The 15,001-nt window shown below is 41.4% G+C and overlaps 1 protein-coding gene across 1 annotated transcript in view; it reads left to right on the top strand.

The window, feature by feature from the left end:
- The window catches only part of LOC133621349 (protein S100-A16), a 29,234-nt gene that overhangs the window by 760 nt on the left and 13,473 nt on the right, over positions 1-15,001 (top strand). The gene's annotated exons all lie outside the window — the stretch shown is intronic.

Below are 15,001 nucleotides of genomic sequence, written 5' to 3'. Positions count from 1 at the left end.
TATATATGTATGTATGTATGTATGTATGTATGTGTCAGTGACGTGCGGTGAGGTTCATGACTGGTGAGGCACTGACTTCATCACAGTCAGATTTACAAACATATGAACCCTAAGGAGTATCTTATTCACCATTTGATTGGCAGCAGTTAACGGGTTATGTTTAAAAGCTCATACCAGCATTCTTTCCTGCTTGGCACTCAGCATCAAGGCTTGGAATTGGCGGTTAAATCACCAACAATTATTCCCGGGCGCGGCGCCGCTGCTGCCCACTGCTCTCCTCACATCCCAGGGGGTGAGCAAGGGGATGGGTCAAATGCAGAGGACAAATGTCACCAAACCTAGTGTGTGTGTGACAATCATTGGTATTTTAACTTAACTTTAACTTTACACATACAAACTGTAGCACACAAAAAAGCACATTTAATAAAAAAAAACGTTATTATGGTCTGACCTTTACTTATGAGTGCGGGAACAGTGGTGTTCGTGTTGGAGGAGTTGTGAATGAATGAAATATGAAATCCGTGCTGCAGTCTGCAGGTGTACCTAATGTTGTGTCCCTGCAGTCGTTCACGGCTCCTCCGGCGCGAGCATTGTTGTTTTTGCACTTTTTGGCTTCTTGTTAAGTGACTTTTTTTGGGTGGATTCGGTCTTGCACGTGAAGGGTTTGGGTGTGGGCTTTGGTTGGTGTGGTGCTCCCGTCGGGGGGTGCAGTCTGCGGCGCAGGTGTATTAACCGGCACCAGGAGGCGGGATTACGCGAGCCTCACACAGTGCGTCTTCGCAGCAGTTTTATGATTGCTCAGCACAAGAAATACGTTACACACATACAGTTGTTGACAAAATACACTGTATATTATATACCTCAGCTAACTAAACTATGGAAATTTATAATATAATTCATATAGCAATACGGTCTCACTGCACAGCAGGCCAGCAGTTAGCCGAGTCCGCAATCCATGTTGAGGAACAACTGAGTGACGTGCCTCAACTGGCTGCTGATCACCGCACCGTCTCTTCTCAGTATTTGAACGGCAAATGTGAAAATTCAGCGATTTTGAATAAAAATAATCTAAAACTGGTGAAGTTAAATGGAAAATAACTTTATAGTATAATCACTGCATACATATAACAATTTAATTAATTTTTTTTCTTTTTACATTTTTTTTCTTTCCATGATGGCAGGTGAGGCCCCGCCTCACCTGCCTTTCCGATCCAACACCGTTCTCGATTCAAAAACGATATTTTCCCGATTCAAAAGGATTCTCTATTCATTCAATACATAAGATTTCAGCAGGATCTACCCCAGTCTGCTGATATGCAAGCGGAGTAGTAGATTTTTGTAAAAAAGCTTTTATAATTGTTAAGAACAATGTTTTATCAACTGGTTGCAATAATGTAAATTTGTTTTAACTATTAAATGAAGCAAAAATATAACTTATTTTATCTTTGTGAAAATATTGGACACAGTGTGTTGTCAAGCTTATGAGATGCGATGCAAGTATAAGCCACTGTGACACTATTGTTCTTTTTTAATTTTTTTTTTATAAATGTCTAATGATAATGTCAATGAGGGATTTTTAATCACATTGATTCCACGACTGTATATACCTGTATCGGTTGATATCGGAATCTGTAATTAAGAGTTGGACAATATCGGATATTGGCAAAAAAGCCATTATCGGATATCTCTAACTGCAAGGATACATATAATTTAGTAACAGACACGATCATAACAATATGTAATATGTACAATATTTACCGTATGTTGATCATTTGAATCAATGCCGAACCTAATTCTTCGGCGCATTTATTTCCATAGTTTCCATAGCAAGGCACGTCCGACAATGTGTGTTCCTACTTCCGGATACAAAACGCTTGTGTATGTTCTAATCATGGCAGACGTTGTGACAAACAACAAAGACGACACAGACAAATGAGGATTCACAACCTGATCTTTTTGAAGCTGAATTTATAGAAGATGAACTGCTGCTTCTAGAAGCGAGCGCGAAGGAAGAGTGAGACATTGGAGCAGACGGAAGCCGAGAGAGTGAGCTGCAAAATGTGGAACTTGAAGCCAAGCTATTTTGACATAAATGGAGTGCTTACCCACAATTAACCGGAAAAAAATGTCCCTGGCCAGCTGGACTCAACAGACAATCCATCAAATGAGTCACACTTTATATTGATCATAATACAACGCCGATGTGTTAGTACGCTAGAAAAAGAGTTCCACAGTGTTCGCTCATACAAAAACAATGTCCCTACAGTTATTATACAGGTGACCGAACATAAATTAAATATTGTTGACGGTTTTTGAATATGCATTTTTAAAGTAATTTAGAGGTAGAAGTGGTTGCTCCTGTTAGCTGTATTGCTAGCCACCAAGAAAGAGACGTTTATATGTTAGAAAGCGGGAAAAAAACGAAAAACCTTTTGTGCACTGCAAAAAGTCAGTGTTCAAAAACAAGAAAAGATAATACAAAAATGAGGGGTATTTTACTTGAACTAAGCAAAATTATCTGCCAATAGAACAAGAAAATTTGGCTTGTCAAGACTTTCCATAACAAGTAAAATTAGCTAACCTCAATGAACCCAAAAATACCTTAAAATAAGTATATTATCACTAATAACAAGTGCTCTTTTCTTAACAGAAATTTTTTTTTAATCTTTTTTCTCAATATGTTGAAAAATATTCTTAAATTAAGCTCCTGTAGAACTTTGTAGTGCCTGGCCTGGTTCTGTAGGCTGTCAGTACTTTCAGTCCCTACACTGCAAAAAGTCAGTGTTCAAAAATAAGAAAAAACATACAAAAATGAGGGGTATTTTATTTGAACTAAGCAAAATTATCTGCTAATGAACAAGAAAATTCGGCTTGTCAAGACTTTCCAAAACAAGTAAAATTAGCTAACCTCAATTAACCCAAAAATACCTTTAAAATAAGTATATTCTCACTAATAACAAGTGCACTTTTCCTGGTAGAATTTTTTTTGGACCTTTTTGCTCAATATGTTTAAAAATATTCTTAAATAAGTAAATGCTAGTGCCATTATCTTGACATAATGATATGCGCTCGGCATGATGATTATTTTTTTCATGCTTGAAGTAAGAAATGATTACTTTAAGAAAGTAGTTTTATACTTGTGAGTGTTGGTGACACAGCTTTGCATCAGTTGATATTGTAGTTTCAAGCACTCAATATGGGTCATAAAATCTCAGCTACAAGCTGTAATATCTTACTGAGATCATTTAGGACCAAAACCCTTAAAACAAGTAAAACACTCTATCATAAAATCTGCTTAGTGAGAAGAATGATCTTATCAGACAGAAAATAAGCAAATATCACCCTTATTTGAGATATTTAATTTAATTTCAGTTTTTGCAGTGTGTTCTTGTCTCTTATAATGATTGTGAACGATAGGCAAAATTCCAGTTCCACTTTAAATACGCGTAATTTATTTGCTTAAAACCTTCTAGCAGTTTTATGTCAAGTACAGTCGGGGTGTATTGTCAACACCTTTGTGTATTCCAGTGCGTGCTTTATTTACTGTACGACATCACTTCATGAGGTGCGTTGGGGCGTTGCTAACCAGACCAGGCCCAGAACTGGTTTCTACTTGTCTGGTTTCGAACAGTAACACTTTCTAGTTGCAGCAGTCACTGTTCCACCTGAACGACTCGCTGACGCCTTAAAAACATGTTCAGCTCCTCTTCTGGTTTTCTTTGAACTTACAAACATAAGTTACACAAACGTCTTGTCATATTCGTAGGTAGCTTCGCGAGGTGTCCTTTAAAAAATTGCATTTGTGACATTCTAATACGTGTGAGGCAAAAGTTGGCTCCATCCTTTTTTTAAAGGGGCGGGGCCAGAATGTTGCACCCTTTTCCGCATGTCAAATGTATTCAATGTTGCCATCTTAATAGTAACTTTACTAACGTTACAAACCAGGTTTGACTTTGTCTTGATGACTACAACCATACAACTTTAGTACATCTTTCTTTCAGTGGTTAAAAATCTAAAAACACTAAATCAAAGTGTACATTTTGTTATAATCCAGGTTAATACTGCCATGCATTTATTTTGAAGCTTACTTTGCACTGAACAGGAATTCACTTTTTCACACAGTAGTTATGTAGCTGCATAGTGATGATGAAGTTCAACGTTCCAATCAATCAATCAAAGTTTATTTATATAGCCCTTAATCACAAGTGTCTCAAAGGGCTGCACATTAACATTAATACAACACATACCGTATTTTTCGGAGTATAAATCGCACTGGAGTATAAGTCGCACCTGCCGAAAATGCATAATAAAGAAGGAAAAAAAATCATATATAAGTCGCATTTTTGGGGGAAATTTATTTGATAAAACCCAACACCAAGAATAGACATTTGAAAGGCAATTTAAAATAAATAAAGAATAGTGAACAACAGGCTGAATGAGGCATAAATAACCAACTGAGAACGTGCCTGGTCTGTTAACGTAACATATTATGGTAAGAGTCATTCAAATAACTATAACATATAGAACATGCTATACGTTTACCAAACAATCTGTCACTCCTAATCGCTAAATCCCATGAAGTCTTATACGTCTAGTCTCTTACGTGAATGAGCTAAATAATATTATTGGATATTTTACGGTAATGTGTTAATAATTTCACACATAAGTCGCTCCTGAGTATAAGTCGCACCCCCGGCAAAACTATGAAAAAATTGCGACTTATAGTCTGAAAAATACGGTACATAGAACTCATATATGAAAAATATTTAAAAAAAACCATACTACAACACATGTCAACATAAACGGTAGGGGCCATATTTGTATTTGACTTAACTAAATGTTTGAGTTAAATTTTTGTTAACAAAACCAGTTTTCTTTTAAGTATTATAGAAATGTATCAGAGCTGCTTACCTATTTTATTGAGGAATTTAGTTCATCATAGAACTGGCACCAAATGTTATCAAAAAAAGTATTGATTTTGAATCGAGAATTGATTCTGAATCGAAACGTTACCCACAAGGTTTACCGTATTTTTCGGACTATAAGTCGCAGTTTTTTTCATAGTTTGGCCGGGGGTGCGTCTTATACTCAGGAGCAACTTATGTGTGAAATTATTAACACATTACCGGAAAATATCAAATAATATTATTTAGCTCATTCATGTAAGAGACTAGACGTATAAGATTTCATGGGATTTAGCGATTAGGAGTGACAGATTGTTTGGTAAACATATAGCATGTTCTATATTTTATAGTTATTTGAATGACTCTCACCATAATATGTTACGTTAACATACCAGGTACGTTCTCAGTTGGTTATTTATCCGTCATATAACGTACACTTATTCAGCCTGTAGTTCACTATTCTTTATTTATTTTAAATTGTCTTTCAAATGTCTATTCTTGGTGTTGGGTTTTATAAAAAAAAATGTCCCCAAAAAATGCGACTTATACTCCAGTGCGACTTATATATGTTTTTTTCCTTCTTTATTATGCGTTTTCGTCCAGTGCGACTTATATTCCGGAGCGACTTATACTCCGAAAAATACAGTAAATCGAATGAAATCGTGTAGTGCCCAAAGATTCACAGCCCTAATGAACGGACCCATTTTATTAGAAATTACCTCTTTTCTCATGTTAGTACGTACATTTTCTTTATATCTTAGCTATGTCAAAAATTACTAAAACGGGTACTTTTTAGTAATAAGAACACATTGGACATGATGAGTTGGTCGACATAAACGGGTGATTGGCATAAATGGGTTCCACAGTATAACATGAAATTAGCCACTGGAATACATTCCTTAAACAATACGACACTACCTTTAACAACAAGCAATGACACATATATAGAACAAAAACCATATATTGATATACAACCCTGGCAAAAACGTTGGAATCATCCGACTTGGAGGATGTTTGTTCAGTTGTTTAATTTTGTAGAAAAAAAGCAGATAACAGACATGACACCACACTATAGCCTTTTCAAGTGGCAACTTTCTGGCTTTAATAAACACTAAAATAAATCGATATTATGAATTGTGGTAGGGCAGCACGGTGGTACAGGGGTTAGTGCATGCACCTCACAATACAAAGGTCCTGGGTTCGATCCTGGGCTCGGGATCTTTCTGTGTGGAGTTTGCATGTTCTCCCCATGACTGCGTGGGGGTACTCCGGCTTCCTCCCACCTCCAAAGACATGCACCTGGTGATAGGTTGATTGGCAACACTAAATTGGCCCCAGTGTGTGAATGTTGTCTGTCTATGTGTTGGCCCTGCGATAAGGTGGAGACTTGTCCAGAGTGTACACCGCCTTCCGTCCGAAGCAGCTGACATAGGCTCCAGCACCACCCGCGACCCTGAACGGGACAAGCGGTAGAGAATGGATGGATGGATGGAATTATGGTAGTCAGTAACAGTTTCATTTTTACACCAAGAAGAGTGGAAAAAAATGATGGAATCGCCTTGTAAATTGTCAGTGTCAAACCCATAACCTGCATCAGATTAAATCTGTTCATGAGTCTGCAGTTAAAAAGGAGAGCTGTTGCACCAGGTTGGTCGACATAAATCATGGCTCCAACACAAGAAATGTCAAATGAAACAGGAGAGGATTATCAGACTTCTTTAAAGGCCTACTGAAACCCACTACTACCGACCACGCAGTCTGATAGTTTATAATCAATGATGAAATCTTAACATTGCAACACATGCCAATACGGCCGGGTTAGCTTACTAAAATGCAATTTTAAATTTCGCGCGAAATATCCTGCTGAAAACGTCTCGGTATGATGACATCAGCGCGTGACGTCGCGGATTGTAGAGGACATTTTGGGACAGCATGGTGGCCAGCTATTAAGTCTCTATTCTGGACATCTGTGTTGGTGAATCTTTTGCAATTTGTTCAATGAACAATGAAGACAGCAAAGAAGAAAGCTGTAGGTGGGAAGCGGTGTATTGCGGCAGGTGTTGTGCTGGATAACGCACCCCCGCCGTAGAATGCACCCCTTGACTGGTGTTCCGGATAACACAGCCGGTGTTTCATTGTTTACATTCCCGGAAGATGACAGTCAAGCTTTACCATTGGCCTGTGGAGAACTGGGACAACAGAGACTCTTACCAGGAGGACTTTGAGTTGGATACGCAGACACGGTACCGTGAGTACGCATGCAGCTGTGGCTTCCAAACATTTGATCGCTTGCCCGTACGTGCGTGCCACTATGTGCATGTCACGTACGTAACTTTGGGGAAATATATGTGCTGTATGAACTTTGGGGAGGTGAACGGTACTTTGGGCTGTGGGATTGAGTGTGTTGTGCAGGTGTTTGTGTTGTATTGGCGGGTTATATGGACGGGAGGGGGGAGGTGTTTGTTATGCGGGATTAATTTGTGGCATATTAAATATAAGCCTGGTTGTGTTGTGGCTAATAGAGTATATATATGTCTTGTGTTTATTTACTGTTTTAGTCATTCCCAGCTGAATATCAGGCCCACCCGCCTCTCACAGCATCTTCCCTATCTGAATCGCTCCCACTGCCCTCTAGTCCTTCACTCTCACTTTCCTCATCCACGAACCTTTCATCCTCGCTCAAATTAATGGGGAAATCGTCGCTTTCTCGGTCCGAATCGCTCTCGCTGCTGGTGGCCATGATTGTAAACAATGTGCGGATGTGAGGAGCTCCACAACCTGTGACGTCACGCTACTCGTCTGCTACTTCCGGTACAGGCAAGGCTTTTTTTATCAGCGACCAAAAGTTGCGAACTTTATCGTCGATGTTCTGTACTAAATCCTTTCAGCAAAAATATGGCAATATTGCGAAATGATCAAGTATGACACATAGAATGGACCTGCTATCCCCATTTTAAATAAGAAAATCGCATTTCAGTAGGCCTTTAAGAAGGCAAATCATCACACATTGTTGCAAAAGATGTTGATTGTTCACAGTCAGCTGTGTCTAAAATCTGGATCAAGTACAAACAACATGGGAAGGTTGTAAAAGGCAGGCATACTGGTAGACCAAGGAAAACATCAGAAAACTTCAAGCAATATTTCTTGAAAGCAGAATGCACAACAAAACAAACGAAGAACAAATGGGCGGAAACTGGAATCACCATCTGTCAGCCAACTGTATTAAATGGGATTCAAATACAGAAAAGCAAAACATCTAAACATAAAAAAACACATTTCCAATGGAAAATGGAAAAGCAATATGGCTTACTAAATGAAAGTCATATTCAGTGATGAATAACGAAGCTGCATTGGGCAAGGCGATGATGCTGGAAATTTGGTTTGGTGATGTTCCAATGAGATTTATGAAGACGACTGCCTGAAGAAAACATGCACATTTCCACAGTCATTGATGATATGGGGCTGCATGTCGGGTAATAGTGTCAAAGCGCTTTGAGTTCCTTAAAAAAGGTAGAAAAGCGCTATACAAGTACAAAAGTACAACCCATTTACCATTTAATGGCACTGGGGAGATGGCTGTCACTACATCTTCAATAAATGAACTCATTTACATTGTGTCTCACATTCCATCAATAGAAAGGATGTTTGGGGATGATGACATCATTTTTCAAGATACTAAAGCATCTTGCCATAGAGCAAAAATTGTAAAAAACGTTCTTTGAAGAAAGATTCACAAGGTCAATGTTGTGGCCTGCAATGAGTCCGGATCTCAATCCAATGTAAAATGTGTGGTGGAAATTGAAGAAAATAGTGCATGACAAGACTCTGACCTGCAAAGCAGGACAGCGGGCAGTGTGTGTGCGTGTACGTGTGTGTGTGTCTTTAAGTGACAACAGCAATCAGAGAAAGTTAGAGCAAGATTAGTGAAGAGTTCTGCTTGTCCAAGCATCAGACACTGCAAGCTGTTATAAAAGCCAGAGGTGGTGCAACAAAGTACTAGATCGGTAGGTCGCGAGTTCAAACCCCGGCCGAGTCATACCAAAGACTATAAAAATGGGACCCATTACCTCCCTGCTTGGCGCTCAGCATCAAGGGTTGGAATTGGGGGTTAAATCACCAAAAATGATTCCCGGGCGTGGCCACCGCAGCTGCTCACTGCTCCCCTCACATCCCAGGGGGTGATCAAGGGTGATGGGTCAAATGCAGAGAATAGTTTCGCCACACCTAGTGTGTGTGTGACAATCATTGGTACTTTAACTTTTTAACTTTTTGGTGCTGTGGTCTACGTAGTTCTGTTTCTTCTGCATGATTCCATAATTTCCTCAGAATTTAGGGATTCCATAACCTTTTCCACTCTGCCTGATCTAAAAATGAAACTGTTACAGACTACCACAATTTTTATTCTTGATTTATTTTAGTGTTTCTTAAAGCCCGAAGGTTGCCATTTGAAATGACTATAGTTTTATGTTATATGCTTTTTTTTTTTCTTCACAAAATTAAACAACAGAATGAACATCCTCCAAATCCGCTGATTCAATCATCCATGCCAGGGCTTTCAAAAAGCAGTTGTTTTTTTTAGGGTATACGTCAAGGAAGGCGCTGCAGCTGTAAAAAATAAAGAACACTATCTACTGACTAGATTGTTAGCTCATATGGTGAGTGGACCACAAAAATGCTACAAAAAAATCAGTTTTTCCGGAAGTCGTCTTTATTCAATTCTGTAATGGCGGTTTATTGCAGTGTTTTTCAACCACTGTGCCGTGGGATATTGTCCGGTGTGCCGTGGGATATTATGCAACTTCACCTAATTGGTCCCAAAAATATTTTTTGCAAATCAATAATTATAATAATGTGCCGTTGTCTAGTGCGGTGTTTTTCAACCTTTTTTGGCATGTAAAAGGTATGTAACGCTTAAACCAAAAATGAACGGAAGGCAAGTCCCGCTAGGAAAAAGGCACTGAAGTATAAGGATGGCTGAGCAAAACAAAAGTAAAACTGAACTGGCTACAAAGTAAACAAAAACAGAATGCTGGACGACAGCAAAGACTTACAGCGTGTGGAGCAAAGACGGCGTCCACAAAGTACATCCGTACATGACATGACAATCAACAGTGTCCCCACAAAGAAGGGTGGCGTACGCACAACTTAAATAGTCTTGATTGCGAAAACAAAGCAGGGACGGGCAATAGCACTCAAAGGAAGGCGTGAACCGTCTACAGGAGAACACCAACAAAACAGGAAGGGTCACCAAAATAACAGCGCAAGACAGGAACTAAAGCACTACACACGGGAAACAGCAACCAACTCAAAATAAGGCACGACAACCTGGTGGAGTTTAATTTTTTAACCCCATCCATCCATCCATTTTCTACCGCTTATTCCCTTTGGGGTCGCGGGGGGCGCTGGAGCCTATCTCAGCTACAATCGGGCGGAAGGCGGGGTACACCCTGGACAAGTCGCCACCTCATCGCAGGGCCAACACAGATAGACAGACAACATTCACACTCACATCCACACACTAGGGCCAATTTAGTGTTGCCAATCAACTTATCCCCAGGTGCATGTCTTTGGAAGTGGGAGGAAGCCGGAGTACCCGGAGGGAACCCACGCAGTCACGGGGAGGACATGCAAACTCCACACAGAAAGATCCCGAGCCCGGGATTGAACCCAAGACTACTCAGGACCTTCGTATTGTGAGGCAGATGCACTAACCCCTCTCCCACCGTGAAGCCCTAATTTTTTAACCTTTTCTGCATATTTTTTTTTATGAAAAAAATGTGCCTTGGCTCAAAAAAGGTTGAAAAACACTGCTTTATTGTATCGCACTTAAAAAGAACCCTGACCTCAAGGACACATGTTTGCATCATTGGACCCTAACTGTTGAATATTTGGCACAGACTTTACGGTATATCCTTAAAAGTTTTTTTTTTTTTTTTATTGCATCAAATTCCAAGAAGAAGCAAAACTAACAAAGCCTTGCACAAGTCCTGTGAGTCATGCCTCAGGGCAAACCACGTGCTGACTCACACTAGCAGGCTGTCCTCGTGCTCTTGTTAAACTAACGCTACAAACTAACCAAGCCATTTGGACAACGGGCGTCTTCGGTGTGGCTTCATGTTTGTCCCATTACACCTGAAGGTGACGCTAATGAGCGTCGGCCTGTCAGTCGTTAGAATGTATGACCTGGACACTTAAAGACACACACACGTACACACACACACACACACACACACACACACACACACACACACACACACACACACACACACACACACACACACACTGCCCGCTGTCCTGCTGTTGTTCCAAAGGTGTTGGAACAATCAGTAAGGTGTTAAATAATTGAAAAAAAGATGGTGACAGATGCTCACTGGTATGTAGGAAAAAGAGTGTGTGTGTGTGTGTGTGTGTGTGTGTGTGTGTGTGTGTGTGTGTGTGTGTGTGTGTCTGTGTGTGTGTGTGTGTGTGCTGACATGGTTGGGCCACATGAAACACAATCCTGATTTGTGGTTGGCCTCTCTGGCTCAGTAATTAGGTTAATGCAAGCAAACTCCTAATTGTTGCATGTGTGTGTGCATGTGTGTGTGTGTGTGTGTGTGTGTGTGTGTGTGTGGCCTGTGGACATTTAGGCTGCTTCCCACACAAGCCAGAACCACGAGGATGAGCTCCTCGTACCCCCATAAACTGGTCTTTGGGTGTGTCCCAGTGTGCTCAGTGTGACTTCTGCGTCACATGCAGATTTATCAGCTTCTAGCGGTGTTGCTAAGCAACCGCGTCAACAACAGCAACAACTCCGTGGCTCCATGGCAGACGTTATTGGCCGTGCCGCCTGGTCTTACCCAGTCGGTCTTCTCTGGAAATTGGACTGCAGGGCAGGGATAGTAATCAGCTCCAAAGTGGTAACCACGGCAGCTGCCTTCGAGAGGAACTTAAGCATGTTCTCTGCGTCGGTGGCATCGGTGAACATGAAGAACATTTACAAGCAGGCACAAGACATTAGAAACAAAGCGACTCCAACATAACGTTGAAACAACATGATTTTTGACGACGTTTAATCAATGTTGGGTTGTGACGTTGATTTGACCGTTGATTTTTGGTAATTTCCAGTATATTCCATGAAATGCTCAGTCATTCACAAACAAGGATGGGGCGAGGGTCACCACTTTGTCAACAAATGCATGAGCAAATTGTTGAACAGTTTAAGAAAAACCTTCTCAACCAGCGAGGAATTTAGGGATTTCACCATCTACGGTCCGTAATATCATCAAAGGGTTCAGAGAATCTGGAGAAATCACTGCACGTAAGCAGCTAAGCCCGTGACCTTCGATCTCTCAGGCTGTACTGCATCAACAAGCGACATCAGTGTGTAAGGGATATCACCACATGGGCCCAGGAACACTTCAGAAACCCACTGTCAGTAACTACAGTTGGTCGCTACATCTATAAGTGCAAGTTAAAACTCTCCTATGCAAGGCGAAAACCGTTTATCAACAACACCCAGAAACGCCGTTGGCTTTGCTGGGCCTGAGCTCATCTAAGATGGACTGATACAAAGTGGAAAAGTGTTCTGTGGTCTGACGAGTCCACATTTCAAATTGTTTTTGGAAACTGTGGACGTCGTGTCCTACGGACCAAAGAGAAAAAGAACCATCCGGATTGTTATAGGCGCAAAGTTGAAAAGCCAGCATCTGTGATGGTATGGGGGTGTATTAGTGCCCAAGACATGGGTAACTTACACATCTGTGAAGGTGCCATTAATGCTGAAAGGTACATACAAGTTTTGGAGCAACATATGTTGCCATCCAACGCCCCTGCTTATTTCAGCAGGACAATGCCAAGCCACGTGTTACATCAACGTGGCTTCATAGTAAAAGAGTGCGGGTACTAGACTGGCCTGCCTGTAGCCCAGACCTGTCTGCCATTGAAAATGTGTGGCGCATTATGAATTACTTTTGACGACGTTTGTTCAATGTTAGATTTTGACACGGATTTGACCTTTGAAAGTTGGTCATTTCCCAACCAACAACGTGGCTTCAACGTTGGACATTAACGTCCTGATTTACAAAATCCAACTATCGTATTTTCCGGACCATAGGGTGCACCGGATTATAATGCGCACTGCCAATGAATAGTCTATTTTGTAAAATATTTTTTCATATATTAGGTGCACCGAATTATAGGGCGCATTAAAGGAGTCAGGGTGGAGTGCCATCTCCGGGTTGGGGAGGAGATCTTGCCCCAAGTGGAGGAGTTCAAGTACCTCGGAGTCTTGTTCACGAGTGTGGGAAGAGTGGATCGTGAGATCGACAGGCGGATCGGTGCAGCATCTTCAGTAATGCGGACGCTGTATCGATCCGTTGTGGTGAAGAAGGAGCTGAGCCGGAAGGCAAAGCTCTCAATTTACCGGTCGATCTACGTTCCCATCCTCACCTATGGTCATGAGCTTTAGGTTATGACCGAAAGGACAAGATCACGGGTACAAGCGGCCGAAATGAGTTTCCTCCGCCGGGTGGCGGGGCTCTCCCTTAGAGATAGGGTGAGAAGCTCTGTCATCCGGGGGGAGCTCAAAGTAAAGCCGCTGCTCCTCCACATCGAGAGGAGCCAGATGAGGTTGTTCGAGCATCTGGTCAGGATGCCACCCGAGCGCCTCCCTCGGGAGGTGTTTAGGGCACGTCCGACTGGTAGGAGGCCACGGGGAAGACCCAGGACACGTTGGGAAGACTATGTCTCCCGGCTGGCCTGGGAACGCCTCGGGATCCCCCGGGAGGAGCTGGACGAAGTGGCTGGGGAGAGGGAAGTCTGGGCTTCCCTGCTTAGGCTGCTGCCCCCGCGACCCGACCTCGGATAAGCGGAAGAAGATGGATGGATGGATGGATGGATTAAAGGAGTCATATTATTTTTTATTTTCTAAATGGAAAACATTTCCTTGTGGATTCTATAACATGTAATGGTGGTTCTTTGGATAGATTTTTGAGTGCTGTGTGTAATGTTCTATATTTTCAATGGAACATATAAAATGTTGGTGTTGTTTACTTGAGACTAGAGATGTCCAATAATATCGGACTGCCGATATTATCGGCCGATAAATGCTTTAAAATGTGATATCGGAAATTATCGGTATTGGTTTCAAAAAGTAAAATTTATGACTTTTTAAAAGGCCGCTGTACGGAGTTGTACACAGACGTAGGGAGAAGTACAGAGCGCCAATAAACCTTAAAGGCACTGCCTTTGTGTGCCGGCCCAGTCACATAATATCTACGGCTTTTCACACACACAAGTGAATGCAATGCATAGCCACAGCCATACAGGTCACACTGAGGGTGGCCGTATAAACAACTTTAACACTGTTACAAATATGCGCCACACTGTGAACCCACACCAAACAAGAATGACAAACACATTTCGGGAGAACATCCGCACCGTAACACAACACAAACACAAATACCCATAACCCCTTGCAGCACTAACTCTTCCGGGACGCGACAATATACACCCTCGCCCACCTCCGCCCACCTCAACCTCCTAATGCTCTCTCAGGGTAATCACAGTGTTAAAAATAACGTTCAAAATATAAAACATTCTCATGCATTTTAATCCCTGCATCCATTTTCTACAGCACCTGTTCAAGACGTCGCATAAATGGTAAGAAGTATTGTATTTATTATTGGTTAGCTTCAGAATAACAATGTTATTAAAATGAATAAGAGACTTATTATTCTCTAAAAATGTTGGTCTTACTTAAAAATGCACACATTTAGTTGTATTCAGTGTTAAAAAATATTATATGGCTCTCACGGAAATAAGTTTAAAATATTTGGTTTTCATGGCTCTCTCAGCCAAAAAGGTTCCCGACCCCTGGATTAGAGTGTTCGCCCTGAGATCGGTAGGTTGTGAGTTCAAACCCCGGCCGAGTCATACCAAAGGCTATAAAAATGGGACCCATTACCTCCCTGCTTGGCATTCAGCATCAAGGGTTGGAATTGGGGGTTAAATCACCAAAAATGATTCCCGGGCACGGCACCGCTGCTGCCCACTGCTCCCCTCACCTCCCAGGGGGTGATCAAGGGGATGGGTCAAATGCCGAGGACAAATTTCCC

This window comes from Nerophis lumbriciformis, linkage group LG21, assembly GCF_033978685.3.
Source record: "Nerophis lumbriciformis linkage group LG21, RoL_Nlum_v2.1, whole genome shotgun sequence".
Classification (NCBI taxonomy): domain Eukaryota; kingdom Metazoa; phylum Chordata; class Actinopteri; order Syngnathiformes; family Syngnathidae; genus Nerophis; species Nerophis lumbriciformis.
Note: the sequence above shows the minus strand (reverse complement) of the source record. Positions and strands in the feature narration are given on the sequence as shown.